We start from the raw sequence: 14,713 nt of genomic DNA on the forward strand, positions 1-14,713 counted from the left end.
GGTAAAGACAATCTGCGTCTGCCTTTGGGTAGTGCATCTTATTACAAGTTAGCAGCTTACGGGTTTTCTTGTCAATCTTCTTTATTTGCTGTAATTATTATTATTATTATTATTATTATTATTATTATTATTATTATTATTATTATTATTATTATTATTATCATAATCATTATCGTTATTATTATTATTATTATTATTATTATTATTATTATTATTATTATTATTATAAACGTTGCACAGTATACAATATCGTGAGAGTGTAGATTGAAGATATTGTGTCTACTGGGGGTTTGTACTGTTTGTCAATTCACAACAAGCACCTCAGACAGACAGTACATTATGCAATATGCTTGCAGTTCCAAGTAATGCCGACTTTTGCAATACATCAAAATTGTAGAGTATTTCTAAAGTTTTCAAATGTTTTCTTTCAGATTGGGTGGTATTGAACCCAATGCTCCGATGACAATAGGGATAACATTTATGTTCAACTCTTGTAGCTACCACATCTTAGTAATCTCAATTCTCAAGTCTCCATATTTATCAACCTTTTCTCTTTCTTTCACGATGATGTGTTGATCTTCTGGCACTGCTACATCGATTATTGCGCACTCTTGTTTGTCCCTCCTAAATCTTACTATATCTGGCCTTCAGTGCTCTGACACTTTGTCTTTCTGGAAATCAAAGGCCCAGAGGATTTTTGTCTTCCCCTTTTCGTCCATTACCTTTCCCGGTATATGTTGGTACCAAGCACCCATAACCTCGTGTCCATACTTGCAGCATAGTAGTCAGTAGAGATTTTGGGCTACTTTGTCATATCTACTCTTGTTCTGTTTCTGTGCAAGACTTTCACAAGCACTAACAATGTGAGTCACACTTTCGACCCTCTTCCCACATATTCTACAGAGGTCCAGCGCACTTGTGTGATATATATTCTTTTTCAATAAGTTGGTATTCAATGCCTGGTCCTGGGCTGTGATGATTAGGCTTTCAGTATTATTTTTTAGGTTGCCCTTGTTGAGCCACCAAGGCAGCAAGCTGGTAGAATTGTTAGCACACTGGGCAAAATGCTTAGTGACATTTCATCTGTCCTTACATACTAATTTCAAATTTTGCCAAGGTCAACTTTGCCTTTCATCCTTTTGGGGTTGTTGAAATAAAAACCAGTTGTGCACTGGGGTCAATGTAATTGACTAGCAACCCCACCCCCCAAATTTCAGGCCTTGTACCTGTAGTAGAAAGGATTACTATTATTATTATTTCTCTTTATCACAGGTTTTATTGGAGCTTCTGGAGTTTTACATGCATAGCAGGCTTGCTACCTGCAGCCTACAGTACCGTGCTATCCATTCTTTTCAGCTATCTAAAACTTTCCTGATTATTCTGGCCATGCCAAGGAGGTAAACCTTTCGTAACAGTTCTACTGGGTACTCTATTCCAATTTCCTTTATATTCCCCTTGATGCCTTCTGATACTGTTTCCAAGAACCCAACAATAATTGGCGCTATCTTCCCCTTCTTCATTTTCCATAGCTGAGCCATTTCGTACTTAAGAAGGTTGTATTTATCTATCTTTTTGCTTTCTTTCTTGACTATTTGTGGGTCAAAAGGGCATGCAACATCAACTACATAGCATATGTGGTGCATCTTGTCCACCACCACTAGGTATGGACTGTTATGCTCTAATATCTAATCTGTTTGGATTGGGAAATCCCAGAGAATTTTGCTAGTCTCTGACTCTGCCACTCTCTGCAGTTTGTGCTCATATCACATCTTGCTTCTCTCTAGTCCTCACTTTTCACACAGTTTTCCAAGTAGCGCTTTCGCTACCTGATCATGTCACCACAACTTGTAGTGGTTTTGGGTAAATCTAGGGCATTCATTCGTGAAGTGATTTAGGGCAAGTCTAGGGTATTCTTTCATGAGTGGTTTTGGGTAAGTCTAGAGCATTAGTTCATGAATTATTATTATTATTATATATTATTATTATTATTATTATTATTATTATTATTATTATTATTGTTTTACTTCTCAGAGCACTTGGTCTTGTTTGCTCTGGTTGATTCAGTAAGAGCAGACAGCAGCCTGTTGTCAGATGTCATACAGCGTCTCTTTCTGCAAGTTGTAAGCTTTGCTAATTGGATCTTAATTATTGTGGAAGCCATTCAACACCCAAGTACCAATCTCAAAATCCTAGCTGCCCCCAGCAGAGCAGTTTTTTGGACCTGTACTGCTCTCATGTCAGTTCCATATTCTCTGATATATTTCTCAAACTTGGTTGTTAGTGTTCCAAGTGTCCCGAAAACTGCTGGGATATAACAGACACTCTCCTGTCATTCCATTCTTGCAATTTCGTCTTTTAGTTGTCTGTATTTTTCCATCTTTTCCAGTTCTTTGTCACATAAGCGTGCATCTTCAAATATTGCAATATCTATAATCTTGATGATTTCTTTTTTTATTTTATCTACCACAACAGTGTCTGGTCTCTGAGAATTGATTAGGTAGTCCCATTGGTTTGTAAGATCCTATGGTATCTTAAATTCATTGTTTATGGTGATTCCTTCTGGGTCATGTTCATACTATTTTGGTGCTCTGTCTAGGCCATACTTTTCACATAGTCTCCAGAGAACAAACTTAGCCACGTTATGCCTCCTTTCATAGTGCTTTTGAACCAGCTTGCTACACTCACTCACAATATATGAGATTGTTTTATTTTTGCTGCTACACATCCTACAAAGAGGTAATTTGCTACTCTTATCTATTCGAAGCTTGGTGTAATTAGTCCTCAGAGCTTGTTTCTGGCACTACATACAAATGCTTTAGTGTATCCTTTTAGATCACTTTTTCTTTACCATCTCCAAGTGTTGGTCTTGTCTTTTCCTTCGATTTCTCTGAGGTATTGTCCATGCAGTGATTTCATTTTCCAATTGTTTATTCTTTCTTCTTCATCTTGTTTCTTAAATGTTTGTGGGTGCATCACATTTGTGGTAGGTATTGTATTATTAATTCTAACAGTGGCAAGCAAGGATTCACTCTGCTGTTTGATGTATCATCCCAGGCTGTTCTTCTCATTGACAACACAGATCCTGCATTCTATGATGCCTCTTACTCACTTGTTCAGACCTCTTACTTGTTCAGGCACATACAGCCTGTCAATATCGTTTTTTGGGTGTAGTTCCTTGTTAATTGTCGTTGTTTTTCTGATTTTCCTGTCCATTTCTTCCAGCTCATTCTTTTGTCCACTTAACAACACCTGCACCAGATTGCATCAAGGAAACATCCCATGTGTTCATTGCCCTGATTTCGTTTTTTCCATTGAGCCTACTTTCCACAATTAATTTGGCTCTTCTAATTATTATTATTATTATTATTATTATTATTATTATTATTATTATTATTATTATTATTATCATTATCATTATTATTATTATTGTTATTATTATTATCATTATTATTATCATCATCATCATCATCATCATCATCATCATTATTTAGGTAAATTGTAATATTATTTGATTTTTTATAGTTTAAAGCTGTTTGTCTATTTATGTATATTTAAAAGTTCAATGTTATAGAGTATGAACATTTAAGTGTATGTCTGTTAAATAATTTTTGTTATTTATTAGAAGGTGGGAAATGTTTATGTAATTGCTTAAAAGAAGAATTTCATCAGAAATATGGATTCCAAATGGAGCATTGTACCACAAAATTTTTCTGTTGCTTTTTTTTTTTTTTATTAAAGTTGTAAATTCTACTTATTTGGAATGTTTATTTTTGTACTTACTTCCAGTACTATAGTTTTTAAATGCTGAATCAAGTTGAAAGTTGTTACTATAATCATTATTACAACTATCGTTATCATCATCGTTATTATTATTATTATTATTATTATTATTATTATTATTATTATTATTATTATCATTGCCTTTACACAGCTTCTAATTCTGGAGATGTACTACGTTGTCAGCTGTTCACTACCAGTGAACTAAGGTAACACCCCTTATTTTTTGAGCACCTTCTGGAGTATTCAAGCAGTTCCAAGCAGTGCTGTTTTCTGCAAGTGCCCCATCCTTATTGCAGCCCTTATTTGTTCCATGTACTTCTCAAGATTTTTACTCACTGTTCCCAGGGCTCTGACAATTATTGGTACTACTATCACCTTTTTCATCAACCCCAACTGCTTAACCTCCCAAGCTAACCTGTCATATCTTTCAACTTTACTTTCTTCCTTATTGCATACCTTGTTGTCAACTGGGCATGCTATATCTATGATCCAGCATAGTTTGCTTTCTTTCTCAATTAAGACTATGTCTGGCTTCCTATTCTCTATCTCATGATTGCACTGAATCATAAAATCCCACAGGATCTTTGCATTATCCTTTCCCATGATGCCTTCGGGTTTATGGTTGTACCAATTTTTTCTCTGTCAAGTCCATACTTGTTGCAAAGTGTCCAATGGACAAGCCTTGCTATATTGTCATGGCTTCTCTTATATTCCTTCTGAGCATGTGGTGTACATTGGCTGGTAATATGCCATACGGTTTCACCATTTTGTCCACAGATTCTGCACTTATCACTTTCTGATGTGTTGTCTATTCTGCATCTTATGTAGTTTGTTCCTAGTGCTTGGTCTTGGGCAGCACAGATTAGAGCCTCTGTTTCTGATTTTGAATCACTTTTAGTCATCCACAGCTATCTTTTTTCTCTGTCTGTCTTATCTTCAACATTCTGAAATTCTCCATGCATTCTTTTCTTTACCCACCTATTTTATATAATAATAATAATAATAATAATAATAATAATAATAATAATAATAAAAAAACTACTACTACTACTACTACTACTACTACTACTACTACTACTACTACTACTACTACTACTACTACTACTACTATCATTATTATTATTATTATTATTATTATTAACACTAAAATCACTACTATTAATTACAATATTAGTTTTATCAATAGAAGTATCTAAATTAGTAACTTTTGTTATAGTTTAGTCTTATTTTTAATTATTGCTTTATTTTTATTTAAATATTAGGAACACTATTTTAGGTATTTGATGTTATTAGGATTAACTATATTTTTGGTATGGTCAGATTTATTATAATTTGTGTTATTGATTCAATGACAGTTATTTTCATGGCCATTATGTATTTGTAGCTTTTTAATTCTCTCTCTCCTCTCTCTCTCTCTCTCTCTCACACACACACACACATATTCAATTTTATCATTGTTGTCAGCTTTAGCGAGGGCTTCTCTCTCTCTATCTTCTTATCTATTTTTTTTTCTTCTTTACCCTTTTTCCTCTCTCTCTCTCTCTCTGTATTTCAGGCAAATCCCAAAGGCTAATATATACAGAGTGCATAAAAAATTTGAGGGCATACCTTTTTTGGCTCATTGCTGCATTTTTTGCTAACTCTGTATAATCTTTGTTTCAGAAAATCATGATGGCAGACCCTCAGATTACTCAAGAAATGAAGAGGCATGCTGTTATTGTGGTTATAAAGGCTGATCATAGTGATTTATAAATATCTCAATTATAAAAGTTGTCAGATCTTTCATCTACAAAGCTTATAAGGAGCTAGAGACAGAAGATGGAAATGTTTCACCAGTATCAAAGCATAAAAAGCATTCTAAATGCTCTAAAATCATCAGAACACCTGAATTTATCCAGCAAGTTCAATAGACCATTGATTACAATCCCAGAAAGTCCATGGGGTCAATTGCAAAAGATTTCCATGTGTCAGAAGGAACAGTCAGAAATGTTGTCCTCGAAGACATCAGCTATAAATCTTATATGATGAGGAAAGGTCAACTTGTCAGAAAAAGCAAAAGAAAATCACATCATATCTAAAAGGCTCTTAAACAAACTGAAAAATCCAGCAGAAGATTAGACTTGGTTTTCCTCAAATGAGAAAAACTTCGATCAAGATCAGTTAACAGAAGAAACAACAGAGATTATGTGCAGACTCTTCTGAAGTACCAAGTGTAATGTATACAAAATTTCTTAGAACTCTCATGGTTTTAGGGGCTGTAAGCAATGAAGGACATGTGACGCCTTCTTACTTCTTTCAACAAGGCCTTAGAGTTAACTCTGCTGCCTACATTGAGGTCCTGGAAATAATTGTTAAGCCCTGGATAGACAGTGTATGCAATGGGAGGCCATATGTGTTTCAGTAAGACCCTGCACTATCACATATGGCTCTAGTAACACAGGAATGGATGGCTGAAAATTTTCATGATCACATAACCCCTAACATTTGGCCTCCTAATTCTCCAGATCTCAATCCTTGGACTATTACATGTGCAGTGTTGTTGAAAAAGAGGTCAAGGAAGATTCTTTGAAAGCTGCCATAGTTAGAGTAATGTCCAAAATGAACCAGGACCACTTGATTCGAGCATGTAGATGATTTAGATCTCATATAGAAGCTGTTGTTGAAGTGAAGGTGACTTTATTAAATAACATTATAGAAAAGAAGATTTATTTTCATCCTCATAGCATTTTTTTGATAAATAAAGTTATCTGTTATTTATTTATCTGTATTTTTATAAATGTAAATCTGTCCTCTAATATCATATGCTCCCTGTAAATACATATATATATATATATATATATATATATATACTAGCAGTAATGCCCATCATTGATTGGGTAATTACTTTTACTGTTTCTTGGGAGCCACATTCAAAGAGTTATTATATATAGATTTACTCCTCCTGTATGTGTGTATAGTAATTGAAGTAGAAAAAAGATGGATTTCATATACGAACTTCTGTTTGTTCTTCAAGTTGCAAATCCAGCAACTTTTATTAATGCTCATATCAGAATTGAGAAGCTAGAAAAATGGGTATATCATATAGAAGAATAGCTTTACGGAAACCAGGTGACTGTGATCACACTGAAAAGGCTACAGGTCAAGTAGAGCATCCATTTGTCACTGTTCCTTTTGACACTTGAATAGGTAGTATACCACGAATGAAGCTAGAAGAATAGCTATATCATATAGAAGAATAGCTTTAGGCGATCCAAGTGACTGTGCAATGGTGCTGAGAAGGCCACAGGTGAGGTGGAAGACCCATTTGACAGGGTTTCTTTTGATATTTGCATAGGCCATATGCCCAAGGAGAATTGAAAAATTCAGTTTCAAATCTGAACTATGGTGTAAGCAGAAATTCCAAAACTATATTACAGGAATGGAAGTCAAGGTAACAGTAAGTAATAGTCCAATGAAATTACAAATGCTGTGTCCTGTCAGTCAGATTTAGGTTTACTCATCCTGTATGTGTATTGTATAAGAGAAAAGCATGTAATAAATTGCAGTAGAAAAAAAATGTATTTCATATACGAACTTCTGTTTGTTTTTTGAGTTGCAATCCAGCAACTTTTTGTGTTTGGCTCTGACTTTTATTAATGCTCATGGCAAAAGAAAGTGGGATAGGAAACTGTAAGGGTTTAAATTTGAATGGGATATTAGATGGTATAACTGGTATGTGAGGAACGAAGATGCTGTCACATTTATCTCAACCAGTGAGAATATTTGCACAATTTGTGCACAATTAGTGTTGTACCACTGCATAATTTTTGTTGAGACAAATTAGGCAATAACATAATAGGAGATATAGAAAAAGCATTGCACATCGGGCATTTGTTTGGTGTTCATTACAGTGGTATATAAAAGCAATAACAAATACTTTGAAGGGGTTATCAAAACCCACCAACAAAGTCTAACCTATACCAACAGTGATAGTAAAAGTCCAATCACAATCTGGAAAATTTCCTGAAAACTGTACACAGAGCTTAAAGGAAGAAACCCCAAAGGTATTGTAAAACTGACAGAGTTGCCAAAAGTATTTAACCTGCCAGCGGAACCAAGCCTAAAAGAGAGGAAGTGGGGAACAGATCTCATTGATACTGAGAACAACCCTCCTTGAAAGATGAAAGGGCAGGTAAGCTCTACTTTCCTTCTTTGTCATTTTACTCTTCTGTGTATAGATTGTTTGAATGTGCATGGCCTGAGCTTGAAGTGGAGGCAGGTTTGTTTATTTGAAGACCTCAGGTCACATAGAATAGATGTTATGGTTGCTACAGAGGCCAAGTTGGACTAGCTGCAGGCCTTCTCAACTCTCCTGAATGGCTATGAGAAAGTCATGTCTCCTAGTTGGACAGGGGGGATGGTGAGCATTGTAGTATTGCTCTGGAAAAACTTGACCCTGCAGACATGTACAATCTTTGTGGACCCAGAAGGTGAGTCGGTTGTTCTGGGTCTAACATTCAGAGGTAAGGCCTTCAGGTTGATTGGCATTTACGCACTTGGCATGACAGGCAGACGGAATGATTTCTATTGACGCTTGGAGAACTTTCTTGTGATGTCAAAGACACTAGTTATGCTAGGAAACTTTAACGCTATTCTTGATGCACACCAGGATAGTGTAGGCTCAAATGATATGAGATGTAACTCGTGCCTCGTCGATCTGCTGAAGTGATTTAGGCTGGCAGATTGATACAGACTTGATAATCCAAGCATTCCAATGTGCACTAGGAGTAATAATGATGGATCCATCAGGTCTTATATAGATAGGATAACAGTTAATTCTAGAGATAAGTCTAGTTTTAGTTGTCCATAATTTACCTATGTACCCTACATGGATCACAAATTAGTGACATGTGGGATGCATATAGATAAAGTCCATAGATAGGGGTCTGGCTACTGGAAGTTGAACAAGTCCCTATTGGCTTGCAAAACTTACTCTAGCCAGATTAAGGAGTTAGTAATGAGGGCACTAACTGGCACTATGTTAAATAACTGGTGGTGGTGTGCCCTCAAACAAGCCATTCGACTTGAATCTATTAGATTTAGCAAACGGTTAAGTCTAGAATAGGCTAGAGTAGAAGGGAATTTAGTTAAGGTGTTAGAAGAGACACTGGGAGTGGGCTCTGCACCCCAAGTTTTGGCTGCAAGATAGGTCTTGGACCGACACCTTAATGCCAAACATGAAGGATGCAGAGTTTGGGCAAAAGTACATGCACTGGGTTGCGAGGGTATCAACGTTGCTGGGTGGGCTTGCTTAGTAGAAACCCAATGTGGCATAGATGCTACAATAAGGTCTGTGGTAGATGAGCATGGACAGGAGATCCAAGGACAGGAAGAGATGTGTAAGGCCTTCTACAAACACTTCGCTGTGTTGTTTGGGAGGGGTGGGGTGCTGGACCATAGAGATGTTCTTTGGAATTTCCTGGCCGGTGGCCCACATATTTCAGCATGTGAAGCTGAGCATTATGAAAGGCCAATCACAGCTGCAGAGGTTATAGAGGTGCTTTCTGAGTGCCCCGGGGACAAGTTGCCAGGACTGGATGGTCTACTGTATGAATTTTATAAAAGTATGCTAGACTTCTTCAGGAACATACTGGCTGGTATATATGCAAACTGGCAGCAGAATGGGAGAATTCCCAAGTCTGTGAACCGGGGAGTAGTAAACACTGATCAGGAAGGACCCAAATAAGGGGGATATCATTAATAATTTCAGGCCCATAACTCTGCTAAACACAGAGTTAAAGATTTTGGCCAAGGTGTTAGCCAAGAGAGTGAGACTTGTTATAGGCGACTTGGTAGGAGAGGTGCAGACATGCACCATCCCAAGAAGGACAATACATGACAGCCTTCACCCATTCGCTACACCGTAGGGAGGGTTAATAAAATTCCTGGCAAGGGTTGGGCACTGGTGAATTTAGACCAGTCTAAAGCATTCGACAGGGCTGACAATTGGTATCTGGCGGCAGTTGGACTGGGTCCAACTTTCCATGACTGGATCAATGCTATGTATAGTGACATCAATTCAGTCATCCGGGTGAACCATTTCTTCTCGAAGCTGTTTGCAATCGAGTGTTCAGTTCTCCAGGGCTGCTCCTTGTCCCTGCTTCTGTATGTATTGGCTCTTGAGCCACTGCTGCAGAGGTTGGGGGCAAGTTGATGCCTCCCAACAGTATCGTTGGACATTGGACAGAGAGCTTGGTTAAACTGCTTGGGATCTGGTTTGGACCAGATCTCCAGATGGAGAAAAATTGGAGTGAGGTCACAGAGTGCAGTCTGGGAGGATGCTATCCTTGTTAAGGAGGGCGGAGGTTGTACAGGTGCTTATAGCATCTGGGATAACCTATCACCTAACCGTTGTACCTTGCCCTGGTGTGTGGCTGACCAGGTTGGAATGAATCCTTTTCCACTTCTTGTGGTAAGAGAAACCACCATTAAGTGAGGCGCTCCATCTGCTGCCAGAAACCGTTGAAAGGTGGTTTAGGATGCCTTGGCTGATGATGCACAAGTTTGCGCTGAGGCTGAGACATTTCTGACTCTACCTGGATGGTGAACAGATGTGGTCACCGCACGTCAAGTTCTTTTTTCTGCAATTAACATCCCTACAGGACATAGGCGCATGGATCAAGTGAAGACCTAGAATGAGTGAATGGCAGGAGTGCAGACAAGCACTCACTCTGTCTTACCATGCGAGTAGTACCGGCAACGGGGCTAACACTGCGGATTTTTATAGCGGGTTGGTAGAGCACGAGTCCGATGACGTCCTGGGGGAGGTTCTGAACTTTGATGGGAACCAGCTAGTCAACCTGTTTGGAATGACATTCGGGCCAAGGTACCTGGATAATTTCCAGAAATCCTTAGCTTGGCTGTGTTACCGATCGGCCTTACCAGTTCGAGAGAGGTTATCAAGGTAGGCCCCCCCCCCTCCCACATGACCGAGGTGCGGGCGCGTCAGAGAAACTGTCGCGCACGCCTTCGTACATTGTGAAGAATTGAGGGGACTGATATAACCTATGTCGAATAACTGATGTGGGAAACGTAAAGAGTACAGCTATCGACTGAGTCCATCATTAAGATCGTACCACCTTCTTCCTTTAATAAGGAAAGAGAGGCGTCCTTTTTCTGTGTAGTAGCCATAGTGAAAAACACAGTAAGGATGACGCGTGGAAGGAGAACTGAGACAGGCAACTTTATCTCCAGACACGGGTTGGTAAGTCATTTTAACTACCACCTGATAAGAAAGATCCGTCTGGAGAAAAAGTGCCTGTCTCAAAAAGTGTTCGAGAGAAGATGGATAACTGTTGTAAAGAAGCCGAGATTGAATGGGGCCGTGCTAGTGTAGCCGGTCAAGGCGAAAATGAAAGTAAAAAAGGAACGGAAAACAAAGGAAAAAGTCGGCGGTTTAAATAAAAACTCAAGAACTGTGTTCATTATAATCATTTAATTTTATTCTCATTCATCTTTTCGATTTAACATACCAATTTAATCAATTTTTAATTTTATGATTGTAACTCCAGCCCTGTGTAAAGATCGTCCTTGTTCTACCCACCCTCCTCTATGTATGCCCCTCTAGGCAAATAAAGAAATTCTTTGGCACACGCAACTCGTCTCCAATAACGATGTGTCTGACACCAGCCAGTCTCCGCTTTCATCTTCTCCACCTGTCTACATCGTTACTGTATGAAGACCACACGACCAACAGACCAACGGCTGCTCTGTACACCCCAAACAGTACGTCAACTTTGTCTACTAGATCAACAGTTCACCCTAACCACGAAGTCTCTCACACATCATTGTTGTAACCTGTTATATTGCTATTTCATGTATGGTTATCATTGCATTTTATAACGGAGACTAAACCGTCGCTTACCAGTTCATTTCAAGTCGATATCAATTTTCGCATTTCTCATTAACGTTATACTATAAATGTTGCGATTTCCTTCTATAAAGATGATAACTTTATGGACATTCTTTAAATCTACAGGTACTATTTGAGCTTCCCCCATTCTCGAGATGCAGTTAAATAGCTTTGTTCTTCAAGACTAGCCACCATTCTGGATGAGCTCCAGAGGAATGTTGTCTGGACCAGGAGACATCGTGCGCGCACACCACACACACACAAATATACATATGAAAACTTATTTGTGTCATCTTGTATACATATACACTTATAGTATATACAAGAATAAACATCGTAATAGACTAATATGATACGAATACTTTAAACATATGAATATTATTTCTTTATGTAAATACGATCAATCACATGCAGTTTTCGTACACAATACAGGCAGAATTAAGGCAATCAATAAATTTGACTCAATTTAATTCGTTCACTCCAACCCAATTACTACAATGTATTGCCAGTAATATACTATCTGGTTCGTTTATAATAACTATTTATCAATATGTATTTGTATATATACATATTCAAACTTAAATTCTCGGATGGATAACAATTAACAATTGCATAATTATATACTACATAATAATAATATTTTATATTATGTGTGTGTGTGTGTAAATGTATATTTGAATAAATTTTATCAAAAGGCAGTTTGCACTGTTGTATCCAACACAAGGGAATTAACCAGCACTATAAAGCTTTACGATTCTTTCCCTTTACCCACGCTCTATCTGTTTTCATTCAAACTCTAGTTTGATGTCTTGTTTGCAGTATGTGTGTGTGTATATATGGACGGATGGAAGCGGAGGTGAAGGACATGGACCGCACCCCCTTTCGGTTATTATTGTATTTTTTTCTACAGAAACCCACCTTTTTGACTGCGGAGATTCCGAATCTGCAATAAAAATCGGCATTTCAAAATTTTACCCCCCCCCTTTCCAATTTTTTCACTTTTTTTTAGAAATTCCTTTTTTTTTGCGAAAGACGTAGAAAAATACGGGGATTATATAATTCTGAAAAAAAAAGTGTAAAATCTTAATTTGTAAAAAATAAATAAACACCCTCTCCTTCTACTAAAATAGCAGACATAAAAAGTATCTATCGACATGCTAGAAACAGCAGTTAAACGACGAATCACATTTTCAAAATTTTAATTTCCCCCACCTCCTTTTTTTCTTTGCCAGAAGGGTGGGGAGGGAGAAAATTAAAATTTTGAAAACATTTTTGGTGTTTTCAAAATCTTCAATTTCCAAGTATGCTCCAACCGGAAAGCCCGACAAGCTAGAAACAACTGCCAAACCGAAGATCCACTTTCTAAATATGAATTACCAAAAAAAACAAAAACAAACAAACAAGACCATAACCCACCCTGCCTGATAGTTTAAGTATCTCAGTGGTGATTCTTGTTGGGCCAGGTGCTTACCCTGTCTTCATATCTTTAATTGCTTTATCTACCAGGGTACTGTTGATTTGGGTTGCTGGTCCCTCAATTGGGCCAACCTTTGGCAGACTATCCTCCTCCCATTCGTTCTCCACATTCAGCAGTCTTTCATAATGGCATCTCCAAGCCTTTTTCTTTGCAGAATTACTAAACGCAAGGGAACCATCATCCATGTGAACACATTTCTCTCCAATGACATCATGGTTTTCTCTCACACTCTGTCTTGCAATCTGAAGAAAATCTATTTCTTGTGTGTCCTTAGTGTTTATTGCACCTGTGCATCTGCTACAAAGACTGTTTTCTCTGTTAACCTTTCTGTTATTCCATTTCTTATATATTGAGCAGGGCTATTTTCTCTAAAGGTATTAGAGTCCTATCCGTTTTCCTTCTAAAACGAACTTTAGTTTTTACTAAGGGACCTTTGATTGATTTTTTATTAAGTTAACTTTAAGACCCTTTTACAACAAGAATTTCTTTTCTGACTCTACTACAAATTCCACAATAAGAAAATGGTCATTAGTATATAGCTGTTCTTAAGGGCAACTAGTCTGAAATTTCTCCGTTATTGCCTGGATGATCACATGTGTGCGTGTGCATGTGTGTGTGTGCATGGATATTTGGATTACAAAATCCACAATGGGGTTATGGTTATGGAACAAATAATATAAACTATTAGCTTGTGCTTGTCATAATTTCTGATGCATGTATATATGTGTGCATGCATGCATCCATCCATACATACATCTGTCCATACATTCATATAACCTCGTGGCCTATGCCAGGGGTGTAACCTGCCCACTATTGTGTACCTTTCCTTCTTTGGACACTAAACTCTGCTTGCGAAGACCTGTTGAGGCAAGTGAAATCGAAATCAAATTCAATGACTGGTATCCGTGCTGGTGGGGCACAAAGAGCACCATCCGAGCGTGATTGTTGACAGAGCGGCTGACTGACTTCCGTGCCAGTGGCATGTGAAAGACACCATTCGGGCGTGAAAGTTGCCTGCGTCACCTTACTGACACTTGTGCCCCGTGCTTGTGGGGTGCTAAGAGGACCATCCGAGCGTGATTGTTGCCTGAGCGGCTAACTGGCTTCCGTGCCAGTGGCATGTAAAAGGTACCATACGAGCATGATTGTTACCAGCGTCGCCTTACTGACCCCCATGCCGGTGGCACGTAAAAGCACCCACTACACTCTCGGAGTGGTTAGCGTTAGGAAGGGCATCCAGCTGTAGAAACTCTGACAGATCAAGATTGGAGCCCGGTGCGGCCATCTGGGTTGCCAGTCCTCAGTCAAATCATCCAATCCATGCCAGTATGGAAAGTGGATGTTAAACAATGATGATGATATAGGGAGAGAAACATACATAATTACATACATGTATGCATGTTTCCCTAGAAGTAGTTGATGGCTTTTGTTATTTGGGAGATGTAATTAGCAAGGGAGGTCTTTGTTCTGATAGTATAGTAGCTAAAGTTTAAATGGATTGGGGAAAGTTCAGGGAGCTACTGCCACTGTTAGCAACAAGGATATTTTTCCTTACAATGAAAGGT

At 38.1% G+C, this 14,713-nt stretch overlaps 1 long non-coding RNA gene across 1 annotated transcript in view; it reads left to right on the plus strand.

Moving 5' to 3' along the window:
• The window catches only part of LOC118767249, a 31,792-nt gene extending 25,343 nt beyond the window's left edge, over positions 1–6,449 (plus strand). The window contains exons 2-3 of the long non-coding RNA XR_005003151.1: positions 3,932–3,986; positions 5,443–6,449. This is a non-coding gene — a long non-coding RNA (uncharacterized LOC118767249). The remainder of the gene's footprint in view (positions 1–3,931; positions 3,987–5,442) is intronic.
• The last annotated feature ends 8,264 nt before the right edge of the window (positions 6,450–14,713 follow it).

This window comes from Octopus sinensis, linkage group LG20, assembly GCF_006345805.1.
Source record: "Octopus sinensis linkage group LG20, ASM634580v1, whole genome shotgun sequence".
In the NCBI taxonomy this organism is placed as follows: Eukaryota; Metazoa; Mollusca; class Cephalopoda; order Octopoda; family Octopodidae; genus Octopus; species Octopus sinensis.